This window comes from Aedes aegypti, chromosome 3, assembly GCF_002204515.2.
Source record: "Aedes aegypti strain LVP_AGWG chromosome 3, AaegL5.0 Primary Assembly, whole genome shotgun sequence".
Classification (NCBI taxonomy): domain Eukaryota; kingdom Metazoa; phylum Arthropoda; class Insecta; order Diptera; family Culicidae; genus Aedes; species Aedes aegypti.
The window spans coordinates 262,258,761-262,274,873 of record NC_035109.1 but is presented as its reverse complement, the minus strand read 5'-3'; the positions used below and the strand labels follow the sequence as shown (position 1 = coordinate 262,274,873).

Sequence of the window (16,113 nt, the reverse complement as noted above, 5' to 3'; positions counted from 1 at the left end):
ACGACGAATAATAGCACTTGCGACGAAGAAGATCGAAACCCTTGTTGGAAACCGGCGAAAGGCGAAGAGGATAGACGTTTTTAGGAGCCATTCAAGGGGCCGTTCAAATATTATGTAACGCAACAGGGGGAGGGAGGGGGTCTTACATAGTGTTACGGTCCATACAAAAATTTAAAATTTTCCATACACAAGCTGTTACGTGGGGGTGGGAGGGGGTCTAAAATTGACAAATTTTGCGTTACGTAATATTTGAATGAACCCCAAGGAGCTTGTGGGCTGTCGAATCAATTCGACCGAAAATGGCAGTGGCAGTCAATTTCGTCAGTCAATTTCAAAGATAGATGGAGGGATTGCTGTATATGCATTGTGGAGGAGATGAAGGGCTTCGAATGTGCATGATGTTGTGAAATTTTTCTATTGCGCATGAATATAATTATTGATTTCAAACAGCTGTAGATTGTAGGATTTTTTTAATGCAGATATAGCGTACCTTATACAACAATATCTTTTCTTTATTTGAATTTCGCTGTATATACTTCTCTCTGGACTACCAATTGCTTGGAGTGATTCACAGAAATAAATTTGTCAACAAATCTATCCTCCAACTTAATCGCCAACGACCAGCTTCGACTTTTGCCCTTCATACGCACATTGCCTCACCAAAATAAGAACGACGTACCTACCTACCGCCATAAACCGAAAGAGTTTCAATCACACCGCGCAGCAACTAGCAAAATACGCAAGACCAGCGAGAGAAACCGAAACCATATAAACATTTTCAACACATATTTTCACCTCGTCATAAATATCACGATGATAAACACCATCTACGTAACTGGGTGAGTGGAAAGAAGCACGCGTTAGCACAGCGCTGATCGCACCGGGTCTCATTTTTAGTATTGGTGTCTGTATGTGTGCGCGCGAGAAAGAGAGTATGGGCCCAAGATACCCCTCTTTTTTGGGCTAAAACCTTTTCTCCGATGTACAATGTATGTATTTTGTTTGTTTTAGATTTACATTCTCCGCGTCGTACCTTTTTTGCTTTTTTGGTGGATAAAATGCTGTAAGCTGCGCGCGTGTCTTCCCCTTTGCCAAATTCGTCGAACCGGTTCGCTTCTTCGATGCAAACGCGACGGTTAGAGTCGATGGGTATGGGATAGAGGATAACTGCTAATTAAGAGTCTAAGCGCACACTGTGGCTAATCCGATTCCGATGCAAAATGAAAACGGTTAAGCTAATGAATTTTCTTTAATCGAGTTGGAAAACCCCGAAGCCGGTTGCGTAATTAGTCGATTTCACCATAATTTGAGTTTGCCTCCACATCGAAACCGTTAGTTCCAACTCGTTTAGAAGGCGGCTTGACCATCCCTACTTCTCCGATTCTCGCTTGCGCAGCGTTCTTCGCCGAGTGGACCACCCGAAATTGTGCCCGTCAGCGTCTACACCACTGACCCCTTTTCTGCGGAATCTGCCTAGTCGCCCAAAGAAGAGGAAGACCGATTTATGAAAATTGCAACCCGTAGTTCAAGTCTTCGTCGCGGTGGTATTAGTGCCCGTGGATTAATTATGCGCCATAGTATTTCGATGGAGACGATCGAATTCGCCGCAGCTGCTCCGCTGTATTGGTGAGTGCGCAACTCTTCGATGTGGAGCAAACCGGTCGTTTGGTCAACAGCGAGAAGAAACCGTCTACGTCTGGTTGTTTATCGTGTTTTCGTGTTAGGAGCTCGAGCACGTTGCTTGCTGCTAAGCCACCAACGCAGACGACGGTCGACGACGACGACAGAAGATAAATAAACCCGCTTAGTTAGTAGTGTCGTAGCGGGGCCGTAACGGTAGTCGTGCACTTTGGAGCCGTTACACCAATACAGCGCCGAAGGTTGCGTCTACGGAAAACTTGCGGAAAGCATGTGTTTCTCCTCGGTATCTCACTGCGCAGCGGTCTTAATTGGTGGCCTTTTGTCTGCTTGTCCGCTCGCTTGTGGTTTCCACTCGAACAGTTGCAAGCTTCATTATCAGCTGACCGTGAGGTTGTATTGTTTGCACGATGAACAATCGGAAACGGGTTGCATGTGACAGTCGACCATAGTCGGTGGACCGTGATTAAGATCCAAGGTGATACAGTGGCTTGCAGCTCGATGACGGCGCGGGGACCGCCCCGAAGTCAACTACCGGAACCAAGTGGCACTTGGAGAGATGGAATTAGTTTTCAGCAGAGCGGTAGCGTGATTCCATTGTAATTTGGTGGTAGGCTGTTACAAAGTCCGGAGACAGATCACGCCAAGATCGGTTGACCTACTTTCCACTGCATCTTTTCCGGAGAGCCTTCGCAACCTCTACCGAAATACAATTTCAATCGGGCAACTCGGGAGAAGTTGCTAGCACGTGTTTGCTGCCTATAAGGAAAAGAACGTGTCAGATTGAGATGCGGAGAATTTGAAACACCCAGAGACAGCGCACGATGCAACACGATGAGCATTTTGTTATACACGGGGTGTTACATTGATGAAAACACGGTATCCGCAATGGAATTCCGAGTGAAGTTACCGAATAAAAATGAGCAGCCCGGGTGTTAACCATGCGCGGTATGAGCGTGTGTGGTTTGTTTTCCCAGTTGTGTATAGAAAATGGTTTCAATTAATGCTTTGCCAGATGCAAAGCCACTTTCTACAGTTTTAATGAACCGGTAGATGCTGCTGAAGGATTTATCATTAGGATTGATGGAGGGAAACTTGTTAGGCTTCAATAACAAAATGGTTATTATGAAACCTAGTTAGCATATTTTAATGGTGCTTCAACTGCTATGTTTTCACTTATTTTAATTCGTTGAGGTTTTTGAAATGCCAAGTAGTTTGAGAGCCACACTATTGATGTAATGAAAAACATGCTGATTGCAATTGCGTGGAGGACGTTCCGCATAAAGTCGTTAGGAAGATTTTTTACGTTGCTTTATGGGAAACAAGCGTCCTTATGCAAAATGGCCAACCTCTTGCAAAACTTTTGCAACTTCTTCGTCCAGGTAGCTAACTTCTAGCAAATGGTATTCTGGCGATTACGATAGAGCTCCAGGAATAAATTCTTCCAGGAATTTCTCTAGGGATTCCTCTTATTTCAGGGATTTCTGCAGGAAAATTTCTACAAGAATTTTTCTAGAGATATTGCGAAGAGTTTCTCCAGTGATTCCTCCAGTAAAATCTTTACTGGAGAATCACTCCTTTTCAAGCAATTATTCCTGAGATTGCTTCAGGGATTTCTTCAGAGATTTCTTAAAGGAGTCTTCAAACGTTTATCCTGATATTTCTATAGAGCATCATTCAGAAATCTTTTCAGAGACTCCATCAAGGATTCCACCAGTAAAGACTCTACATTCTAAGCTAGAAATTCCTCCAGGGACCTGTTGTTTCGCCAGTAATTTCTGCAGAAATTTCTCCAAGTAGACCTCTCGAGACTTCTCCAGGAATTATTTCGGAGATTTCTCCAGTCATTCCCCCAAGTAATCCACCAGGAATTTCTTCAGAGGTTCCGCCAGAAATTCCCTCCAGGGATTTTACAAGAAATTACTTCAAGAATTCTCCCAGGCATATTTTGAAGCAAATCGCTACATGAGTCACTCCAAAGATTTTTCCAAGTTATCCTCCAGGAATTCCTTGTGATTTTTTTCCAGAGATTCGTTATTGACCTCCAACAATTCCTGTACAATTTCCTCTAGAGAAGCCCTTATGCATTCCTCCAAAGATTTCATCAGAAATTACCCTAAATGTGCCTTCAGGGATTCCTCCAAGATTTTCTCCAGGAATTGCTCGAGTTACAATTTACTAAAGAAGTTTTTGAAAAGACCCTGAAAATATTCCTCCAGGAATTTTTCAGGGTCTTTTCAAAAACTTCTTCAGTAAATTGTACCTCGAGCAATTCATACATACATAACGAACATATTCTTTAAGCCATCCCAGGAGGAATTCCTGAATTAAGCCAAGAATTTCTGTAGAGTCTTTACTGGTGGAATCATTGAAGGCAGTGTTGCATTTGAACGCGTTCAGTTTGCGTTCCAGTTCAAACCTTTGAACAAGGGATCAAGTAGGCTTAAACATTGAGCAATTCAAAAATTTGAACCCGTGCGAGCTGAAAATTGAACGCGAAATGAAATCTGTCGTCATGGTAGATACACGACATATTTTAATGCGGAAGTTTTGCAAATATGTTAAAAAACATTTGAGGTTCCATATATTTGTAATGTTTGTAATGATATGAATTCAATATGCTCTTATGTAGTTATTTTTCGGGTTTTTAACTTGAATGTGCATTGTGAAGTGAACGGGCCGTTCATGAGCAGGTGCAAAATCTTGCACGAGAGTTCAATGTCTACTAGGTTCTCGTGCAAAATTAGAACGCGTTCAGTTCACTTTTGGATCGCGTTCAGTTTAAAATGCATCACTGATTGAAGGAGTCTCTGGAAAGTTGTCTGGAGGATGCTCTATAGGAATATCAGGAGAAAACGTTTGAAGAATCCTTGAAGAAATCTCTGAAGGAATCAATCTCTGATATGATTGCTTGAAAAGTTCCCGGAGAAATTCCTGGAGGGCTCCCAGTAAAGATTTTACTGGAGGAATCACTGGACTAGAAATATTTCATGCAGAAATCCTTAGAGCATCGTTGCCCATCCTTGTTTGTCGTGACCCCCCCACCTGTCAGCCTTAGAGTCATCCCTGAAGATCCCTGGATGATCCCCCTAGAAAATAAAATGGAAGAAATCTCTGTAGTATTACAAGAATGAATCCTCGAAGTAATCTCTGGGAGAATCTCTTGAGGAATCCTTGCCTAATCCCTGGGAGATTACAAGGAAAATCTTGCAGTAGTCTCTGCAGAAAATCTCTTGACGAAATCCTGAAGAAATCTCTGGAACAATTTTTAGTGGAAGTGATTCTTGGAGAAATTGCTGGGTAAATGAATCTCCGAGGGATTACATGGGTATATTGCTGTGAAGGTTCTTGGTAAATTGCTGAAGGAATCCCTGAATGTATCTCAAGAGAAATTCTTGGAGAAATTCCTGGAGTAGTCCTTGGAGGAATCCCTGGAAGAATCACTGTGAAGATTGAATGGGAGGAATTCCTGGAGAAATCTCTACAGAGATATTTTAGAAGAAATCGCTGGATAATTCTTGGAGGAATCCCTGAAGAAATTTCTTTACAAATCTCTGGAACGATTTTAAGATTTTTTCAGAAAAATCCCTACCCATGTAGGGATTTTTCTGGAATAATTCTTGAAGAGATTCCTGAAGGAATTGTTGGATAAATCAATTGAGGGATCCAAGTAAAAACTTTCCTTGAAGAATCCTTAGAGCAATCTCTGGAGTCATACCTGTAGAAATCACTAAAGGATTACCTGGATAAATTGCTGTGAAGTATCTTCGTAAATTGCTGAAGGAAACCCTGGAGAAATCCCTATAAGAATCACTGTGCAGATTGTACGAGAGGAATCCCTGAAGTAATCCCTGCTGAGACATTTTTGGAAAAATCCCTGGATAATACTTGAAGGAATCCGTGGAGAAATTTCTGGAGAAATGGCTGGAGGAACATCCGGAACAATCCATGAGGAGATTTCTAGGAATCTAGGTAGAGATTTTTCTAATGTAATCCCGGAAGAATTTCTTAGGGTATTTTCTGATGAAATTCCTGGAAGATTATTCCATGGTTAATCTATGGAAGAATACTAGAAGGCATCTCCGGTTGAATTTTGAAAAGGCCAGAACGAAAGAGAAGGAATTTCTTGCAGAATCCCTGGATGAATGCCTGATGGAATCCCTGGAGAACTTCCTGACGGAATAAAAAGAGCGAACCCTAGAAGAATTTATGGAGCCCTGAGTATTGAGCCCTTGAATGTATCTGAGAAATATCTGATCGAGTATCTGGAGTAATCCCTGAAAGTATTGCTCTAGCGTTGCCCTTAGAGAAAGACTTGGATACATCTTTGCAAGAGTCCCTATAGATTTTTTCCTGGATGATTCCTTGAAGGAGTCTCTGGAGAAATCTCTTAAAGAATATCAAAGATTTTTTTTCTGAAGTGATTCTTGCAGAAATTCCTCCAAGGACTTTTTAGAAGGCCAGAACGAATCTCTGACGATATTTCTGAGTTCACTGGGGAATTTTTCGGCTTCGCAGTCACCAAAGCAATCAAACGATTATTATTTTTCTTGCTTCCAACGTTTCGATGTTTATTACACCTTCTTCAGGGAATTCTACAAAAACGAGACATTTGTGTGAATCTATTAACTTAATACAATTTGCTCGAGTCTTACAGAACTTATAATCGTTCTCGTTCTGAAGGCCCTGTTTTAGCAACATCCGTCTGAATTTGAAAAAGTGTTGGCACAAAACCTACAAAAAAGCTTAATATGTAATAACTGATACTGAATTTCTTAAGTATTATACTTTCTGAACGCAAAACATCGAAAAAACTGTATCTGAATTCGGATTGCACTTTTCCTACTCAATCAACGGTCAATTCAGTTGATTGCAATGATGGATATTGTGAGGGTTAATAGTGGACATTGGGTAGGCCTAACTTGTATGGATCTAGTCGATTGGGTGCTATTGGATTGTTGTATGTGTTCTTGTGTTTGTTTGGTACGACTGTTTGTTTTTAAGTGTGTGTAGAATACCTATATACATTGAACTGAGGTTGTCAATGTCAGATCTCTTGTTCACTGTGTAAGGAGTGTTTATGATTTTACATATTTCGAGAATTGGTAGAGCTGTCTGTGTTTATGATTTTACATATTTCGAGAATTGGTAGAGCTGTCTGTCTTCTATGGTGATCCAATATTGTTGTTTTTTACAGGTTGAAGTTGTGGTTTTCCTCGATGCTGTGTTGAAGCAGGGCTGTCTTTTCCTTCAATCGTTGAAGCTCGTACTCCGTTGATGCATCGTTGATGTTGCTGTTTCGAAGTTTTTCCAGTTCGTTGATCGTTGAGCGGTGGCTGCTCAAACGTTGCTTCAGTAAGGTTGTTGTCAACCCGACATAGCTGGCATCACAATCATTGCACGGAATACGATATATAACGTTGTTCTTCATTTCCATAGGTATGGGGTCCTTCATGTTGCTGAACAGTTTTCTCGTTGTATTTTCGTATCGAGAGGCTAGTACAACATTGGGAAGTACAGCTTCAAATGACTTCCTCAAACGTTGCGTGAGATCATTAACGAATAACATGGGCTTATAGTTGATTGGTGTTTCATTCTTGGTGGTGTTATTTGGTGGCCGATTCAGTTCTCTGTTCAGTAACCGATGTCGAAGAGGTGTAGGGTAGTGATTGATCTTGAGGTGTTCTTCGATGATTCTATCAGCTGTTTCTCTTGAAGAGTTGGTGGTAAATTCTCGAACTCTATGTATGAAGTTGGATACTGTGTTCATTTTCAAATGTAGTGGATGGTTCGAAAGGAAATCCACTAAGCGACCAGACGCCATGGGTTTACAATACCATTCGGTCCTGATGGTTTGGTCTGGTTGTCGTACAAGTGTTAGATCCAGGAATGGAATTCTCTCGTTCTGCTCCACTTCGCACGTGAATTTATGTGGAAAACACGGACATCAATTTGAATCTATTTCTGGAGATAGTAGAGTTCTGCCTCGGATGTAACTACTTCTCATACAAAGGGAAGTACTACAATCAGATCTTTGGGACTGCAATGGGGAGCCCTTTATCACCTGCAGTGGCAGATCTCGTAATGGAATCACTTCTTGATAACGTAGTGGGAATAATACAGTGCCCCATACCATTGCTAAAGAAATATGTAGATGATTTGATCCTTGCCCTACCACCTGATAGGATAGCAGAGGTTCTACACATATTTAACAGCTTCGATCCGAACATCAAATTCACGTGCGAAGTGGAGCAGAACGAGAGAATTCCATTCCTGGATCTAACACTTGTACGACAACCAGACCAAACCATCAGGACCGAATGGTATTGTAAACCCATGGCGTCTGGTCGCTTAGTGGATTTCCTTTCGAACCATCCACTACATTTGAAAATGAACACAGTATCCAACTTCATACATAGAGTTCGAGAATTTACCACCAACTCTTCAAGAGAAACAGCTGATAGAATCATCGAAGAACACCTCAAGATCAATCACTACCCTACACCTCTTCGACATCGGTTACTGAACAGAGAACTGAATCGGCCACCAAATAACACCACCAAGAATGAAACACCAATCAACTATAAGCCCATGTTATTCGTTAATGATCTCACGCAACGTTTGAGGAAGTCATTTGAAGCTGTACTTCCCAATGTTGTACTAGCCTCTCGATACGAAAATACAACGAGAAAACTGTTCAGCAACATGAAGGACCCCATACCTATGGAAATGAAGAACAACGTTATATATCGTATTCCGTGCAATGATTGTGATGCCAGCTATGTCGGGTTGACAACAACCTTACTGAAGCAACGTTTGAGCAGCCACCGCTCAACGATCAACGAACTGGAAAAACTTCGAAACAGCAACATCAACGATGCATCAACGGAGTACGAGCTTCAACGATTGAAGGAAAAGACAGCCCTGCTTCAACACAGCATCGAGGAAAACCACAACTTCAACCTGTAAAAAACAACAATATTGGATCACCATAGAAGACAGACAGCTCTACCAATTCTCGAAATATGTAAAATCATAAACACTCCTCACACAGTGAACAAGAGATCTGACATTGACAACCTCAGTTCAATGTATATAGGTATTCTACACACACTTAAAAACAAACAGTCGTACCAAACAAACACAAGAACACATACAACAATCCAATAGCACCCAATCGACTAGATCCATACAAGTTAGGCCTACCCAATGTCCACTATTAACCCTCACAATATCCACCATTGCAATCAACTAAATTGACCGTTGATTGAGTAGGAAAAGTGCAATCCGAATTCAGATACAGTTTTTTCGATGTTTTGCGTTCAGAAAGTATAATACTTAAGAAATTCAGTATCAGTTATTACATATTAAGCTTTTTTGTAGGTTTTGTGCCAACACTTTTTCAAATTCAGACGGATGTTGCTAAAACAGGGCCTTCAGAACGAGAACGATTATAAGTTCTGTAAGACTCGAGCAAATTGTATTAAGTTAATAAGATTCACACAAATGTCTCGTTTTTGTAGAATTCCCTGAAGAAGGTGTAATAAACACCGAAACGTTGGAAGCAAGAAAAATAATAATCGTTTGATTGCTTTGGTGACTGCGAAGCCGAAAAATTCCCCAGTGATCTTGAACCTCAGTCGATAGCATTCCGTGATATTTCTGAGGGAATGAAGATTACCTGGAAAATTTCTTGGAGTAATTCACCTAGTGATTTTCCAAGAGGTTTTGCTAGGAAATTTCTAGAGGAGTCCCTCAAAAAACTCGTAAAGTAATTTCTTGTAAAACCTCTGAAGTAATGCCTGTAAAATCGCTGGAGAACTTCCTGATGGAATCTCAGGAGCGATCCCTAGACGAATTTATGGATAGACTTGGGGACATCTCTGCAAGAACACCTATAGAGTTTTTCCTGGATGAATTATTGTAGGAGTGTCTGAAAAAATCTCTACAAGAATATCAAACACTTTTTCTGGAGTGATTGTTGGAGAAATTCCTGAAGAAATTGCTGAATAAATCTATGGAGGGATCCCAGCAGAGATTTTCCTAAAAGAAGTCCCTGGAAGAATTTCTGCAGAAGTCGATTATCTGGGTAAATTGCTGTAAAGGTTCTTGGTAAATTGCCGAAGGAATCCCTGAAGGTATCTCAGGAGGAATCCTTGGGCAAATTCCTAGGGTAGTCCTTGGAGAAATCCCTTGATTATCCTTCGTGGAATCCGTGGAGAAATTCCTGGGGAAATAGCTAGAGAAACATCTGGAAGAATCCATGAAGAGATTTCAAGGAATCAAGGCAGAGATTTTCCTAGAAATTCTTAGAGTATTTTCTGATATTTTCTTGGAGGATAATTCCATGGTTAATCTTTGGAGGAATTTCTAGAGGAATTCTAAAAGGAATCTCCGGATGAGTTTTAAGTAGGCTAGAATGAATAACTGAAGAAATTTCTGAGAAAGATTACCTGTAAAAAATCTTTGAGTAATTCACCTAGTGATTTTTCAGGAAGAATCCCTCGAAAAATTCATGAAGTAATTTCTTGTAGAATCTCTGGATGAATACCAGGTGGAATCCCTGGAGAACCTACTGATGGAATCCCTGGAGCGATCCCTAGAGGAAATTATGGAGCTCTGATAAGGACTATCTGGGGATATCCTTGAATGTACCCTTGGAGAAATATCTGATCAAATATCTGGAGTAATCCTTGAAAGGATTGTTCTAGCGTAGCCCCTAGAGGAAGACTTGGAGTATCTGGAGAGGAATCTATAAAAGAATATCAAGATAAATGGCTTGGAGAATTCCAGGAGAAATATCTGGAAGGATTACTGGAAAAACCCTTGGACAAATTCCTGGAGGAATCTTAATAACTGTTTTACTTGAGGAATCTACAGTCTCAAATATCATAGTGATCAAAAGTTCATCCCGGAGGAAACCCTAGAGAAATTACTGATGGATTCCCCGTAGAAAAGACTATTATACATTATCTCGGAGGAATTTCAAGTAAAATGCCATGAGAAATCTTCAAAGGAATTCCTGGAGCAACCTCAGGAAGAGTATTTTGAGAAATTTCTGGAGATATATCGGGAGCGACTTGTTCTCGTTTGATCTAGAAGCACGAACTAAGCAAGCAAAGAAAAACATCCCATATGTATCAGTGCACGATTGGCAATGTTGAAAGAGACCCCCAAAGAGAGAGCGATGATAAAACCAATTTCTCTCCCTGATTCACCAGGCATGATATATAATCTCCAAACTTCTGATGGTATGTCCCCCACGTTTGGAACTTGTTTAGATAGGTTCAATCATATACTGTTATACTCCCGATCTAATCGGAGCTGTAGCAAAATATGACAAAAAGGCCCTCATGATGTGTTGCAAATCATGTTTGTTACGGAGAGCGATAATTGAGAACTACTCTCAATTTTATCGGAATTCAACCCCTGAAAGTGATATTACAATTTATGATTTGCTGAGTACCGTAAAACGGGGTAACTTCGATAGTTTTTTCGAAGAAAATTTGAATATTTATGCATGCGGTTTCAAAGAATTTCAATTCATATTTTTAAAACAAGTACTGGTATCCTAACTATCGATTCCAGTTGATAGATTTCCAATAGATTTATTCTTAATGGATATATAATTTTTCATAGAATCGAAAGTCGGTTTTCTGTTTTGGGGTAACTTTGATAATGGAGCATCACTCGAACAAAATTGAATGAATTACGGAACATTTGTAGGGCGTTGCATATCTTTAGGCGTTTAACGCTATATGGAAATTTCTGACTTAGATTACAAAAATGGTCCCAGTTTGTAAAAATAGTATTCGCTAAGAGTTTTGAGACCGAATTCGAGTTCTACTATAACTAGGCTATCAAGTATAAGTGACGAATTCATTATGACTTCATCAAATAGTGATCGTAGAACAGATTGTTTGAGAGCATTTCAAAATTGCTAAAATCTCATAAATTTTCCATATTTGCATATAAATCCTCAAATGTACTTGATTCCAACGGAAATAGCTTAAACATGAAGTGTCATACTAATAATCTTTACTTTTGCATTCGTTTTGCTTAACAGATTAACAGGAACTTTGTTATTTCGCTTAGTATGTTGAGAGTCTCGCATTATCAGTTACCCGCATTATCAAAGTTACCCCGTTTTACGGTACTTACAATTGAGTGGCCAAAAAGCAAGGTAATTGGAATGACTTTTGGTTTTGATGAAGTATGAAGTTGAATCTTTCAAGCTTTCTAAAGTACTTTTAGGTAATCTTTCCGTCCAACTAGAATAATAAAACAATTCGAACAAAAGAAGCTTGTTGCTCATTTTGCCGATTTTCTCAGAGGTATAGATTCGTTACTTACACTTTACGTTTGCTCTCAAATCTCATTGGCGAGAAGGAATACTTTGTTTTAAGTTGAGCAGAACAAAATGTATAAAAATTCAATCAAGAAGTTGTTAAAAACGTTCATAATATACTTATATAGTTACGTTGTATTGCATAGATGAATATATAACGCACATTCATAAGGTTTCGGCACAAAACCTTAAAACGTTTAGTTACAACTTTATGGGTTTAATCACTGCGAATCTACAAGTGTAATCACTGCCTCAAACTCCATCCAGCTGAAACCACCCTGCATTCTAACGGATTTCAAAAGCATAAGCCAAAAGTTCCCACATTAATCTTCTTAGAGGCCCTCACGCCTCGGTCCTCGTTCAGCCCCCGGACAAAACCACTTGATCCTAACCAAACAATCCTTCCGGACGTCGAGCCCTGTGTCATACAGCACCGTGACAAATGCACCTCGCGTCATAAACACCGTCTATCTGCACTCCGTGCACAGAAAAAGACAAAAAAGGAGCCAGCCTGACATCCGAACTTTGACCCTTCTGGAAGATGGCCTTCCGGAGCGGTCTTCCTTCCACCACCGGTCGGTCGGTTGCAATTTTAGGGAGAAACGATAATGACTCATACGAACCCGGCACCTGTCCCGGCAGTCTATCGGTGCCTATTTTAGGAGGATCTCTCATTTGTATTCGTCCAACGGCCCGAGTTCTACAATGGTAAAAAATTATCTGACCCATTAATCAGCGTGTGCTGCTTTCCGTGTGGGCTTCATCGATGTATTCTCTACCCTTTCACGTTCTCTCTAGAGCGTCTAGGGAAAGGCCTGGTGCTGTGGCATAGTTCGCGCACTGCTTTCCAAAAGGGTTACTAAGGCCCGCAGAACCAGTCACCAGTCGGTGCCGAGAATATTGGAAACTGGGTTTTCATTCCAATTGGCGCACCGTGGATTGAAAACGCCGTTACTTTGCCGAATCACTAGGAGTGGAATATCGTGTACCGCCGTCGTCGTCGCTCAAAACCAGTCCAAACTTAGGCCGAGAATATGCGCCCTGCCAACTCGTTGGCTGCTGCGGTTGAGGAATGGGAGCACCGAGCAAGTTGAGAGAGAGGAACTAGGGTGTCAATGCTAGTAATGGACCCCTTAGTAGCTGAAATTCATTCTCGACGCCTTTCCACAATTATATATCAGGCAGATATACGTTTTGTAGAGTCTAATAACAAGTTCAATGTCTTTACTTCACAGTACACCCATGCAACATACAAAATCATACGATTTTCCCAGAGAAATATACATTTGGAAAACTGTTGTCCGAATGCCTATTATGGACCCTCCCGGGGTCCATAATAGGATTGTTTACAAATTTGACGTTGCGTATTATGGACCCTCCATTTGATTCCCATGTAATCCGGCTCGCTGCCGACGTGCCTATTATGGACCCACCTGGAAATGCGTATTATGGACCCTCTTGTGTGGTTTCATTTACAAAACTGTTCAAATATCTGTATTTATGCGCCTCAAACCAAATATTTTGCCTGAAACTGCTGACTTACAATGCAATCGAAGTTCCCCCGGTGGATTTTCATAGGAATAAGGTTGCTTTTATTGTTAATTTTATGTTTTTCTGTAGGGGGTCCATAATACGCAAAGGGTCCATAACCGGCATCGACTCCCTATAGGAAAGCCGGTAGAACCGGTTTTTTTTTCGTCGGACCACAACGACGGTCTTGCAACTTTTTCGAGAGTTGCTGCACTCTTTGGTTCTGATCTGGCTGGCTGGTTCGGTTTCGGTGGAAATGTAGTCCACCGGGGGTGACGTTGGCGATGCACTGATCTCGATAGGTTGCTTGCTTTCCATTCCGAAATGTGGTGAGGCGAAAAACAGCGCAGAACAGAAAAAGAATTACATCGCTTCATTATCACACCGTCTGCGGAAATGTTTTATTGCAGACTCGGAGAAGTACAGACTTGGCCGTCGGAGTTCGCGGTAGACTACGAATGACGACGACGACGAAAACGGCGAAAAAGCCGGCTAACCTACTGTCTGCCTACGACTGTTTGTCGATGATGCTGTAGGAATACAGTATCACTAGAAGGCCCTCTGACTAGAGGGATTTTCTGCTGGTGGATTTCTTGAATTATTTTATTTCGTCTCGCTGTTTTTCTGTTGGATCGTTTTCTGAAACGGCCCGGAACGTGGATCTTCTCGTTTTCGGTGTCGCAGTGGCATTGGATGACGACGGTGAGTAAATTAAGGAATACGCGAGAAACGCGTGGGTATTGCGATATTTCACGATTCAACGCTTGGGCCATTTCCTTGCTGCTCATTTGAAACAACCCACTCACACACACACGCACTGTATTGGAAAACCTGACTTTTTGGAAGGTCACACTGTGGGACGATACGGGCGGGTGACATAAGTGTCAAATTGGTTGGTAATTTTGAATTCTGCAAATAGGTGAATCGTTAATCTCCACAGAGACAAAACTATATCGCTAAGATAGAGGTCTATGTATATTTCGTATGTAAGCGTTAAATAAATGACATATTCCTATCATTAGGCTCTTGCAAGGAATTTCGGAAAATGCGCAACTGTTTAAGAGTTGGAAGTTAATCCCAAGTCTCTGGCTTAAATAACGGAATAATAGGAGTAAACCCTCATACAATCATAAATTCACGAATTTGTGAGAATTTTTCAATGCTAATATTAGCATGTATTAGCGTAGGGGACATGATGAATTAGATGAATTTCGATAAAATTAGTGCAATTTTGGTCTATTTATATGACATTTTTCTGAAATTCATCCATTCTTCCACTCCTCCTGTGTTTTCTAAATACGCTTATATGTCGATTCAGACAAATTTCCTGCTTTTGTAGGCCCATCTCGAGAAGTTCAGCACTGGTGCTATCCTTACCAGCTGCTTCATAAGCTCTTGAATGACATCCTCAACATAAAACAAAGGTGTGGCTGGTTGGATCCCATCGTCTGCTGAACTGACGTTCTCAGTACCATTCAAGTACCCGATGTTTTGGTCCCGTGTATTGGACCTTTTTCAAGGGATAAGCAGTCAACCGTCTCTCGTCAACTAATGTACAAATTTTTAGGAGAGATGGAGCTTCTTGTAGTGCCATTTAACATTGGGTGTTAAAAAGTAACCAGAACTACAGAGATGTTTTCCGGGGGTCTACTACCTGGAAAAACCCTGTAATTCTCAGGAAATTGTGATAACAATTAGGAGAAATTTTTGAGGCAGTCATGGTAGAATACGTTCATGACAAAGGATTTTTGCGTCATAGTCCTCAAAAAAAAAAAATCGGCTGCGTCGCTATTAAAACGCTCCTTGCGCTGTTCAGTGACGATCTTTTCGGGAATGAAATTTTATGGACTTCCTAACACATGATTGAATTTCATCAATATCTTTAAAATTTGATCAGTATTAGATTCACATATCTTTATGCACGATTTTTATAATTATTCGAAATTTGAAGAACTGGAAAACTGTTTCCGGAAAGTTATCTGGAATGCAAACCACTTTCTATTCTTATACATCTCTCTAAATGTCCCTTTTTTATTAACCAAAATGGTCTTTAAAGTCTCTTTTTCCATATCTTGCTTGCAGTCAATTCCAATGCAAAATTGTGCAGGATCTAGAGAAATCCTCAGAGAAGACTATTATGAGAACATTCAACTGATTCTTGAAGTATTTCATCTCAGATTTCTCGAGAAAAAGCTTCGAGATTTTTTCCTAGTGGTTTTGTCTGAGATTTCATCTGGAATACTTTCAAAGACTCCTGCAGTCATCTCTACAAAAGTTTATTTTAGATTCCATACTAGTTAGCAGAATTTTCCCCTAAGGGTATGCGATATGAGAATTTTCCATGGCGGTACGAAACGAAACGATATGCGGAATTTTCAGCACCGTTCGTATCGAAACGAAACAAATAATTAAAATGTTCCGTAAAAACGAAACGAAATTCAAATTTTCACGAAATGTTTCGAAACGAAACGAAATTTTTCTAAATATTCCGCGAAATTTCTTTGTATAGTGATGATTTTGGTATACATACCCGTAGAGTGACTTCGTGTACTTTTGACAGCTCTGTTCAATTTGTCAGGGAGATAGAAGGCTTTCTG

The 16,113-nt window shown here is 40.6% G+C and overlaps 2 long non-coding RNA genes across 2 annotated transcripts in view; one reads left to right on the top strand and one right to left on the bottom strand.

Moving 5' to 3' along the window:
* LOC110679507 overlaps positions 1 to 16,113 on the bottom strand; it is a 259,908-nt gene that overhangs the window by 220,557 nt on the left and 23,238 nt on the right. The gene's annotated exons all lie outside the window — the stretch shown is intronic.
* LOC110679511 lies at positions 8,631 to 9,275 on the top strand. Its single transcript, XR_002502543.1, has 2 exons — positions 8,631 to 9,100; positions 9,162 to 9,275. It is a non-coding gene; the product is annotated as an uncharacterized LOC110679511 (long non-coding RNA).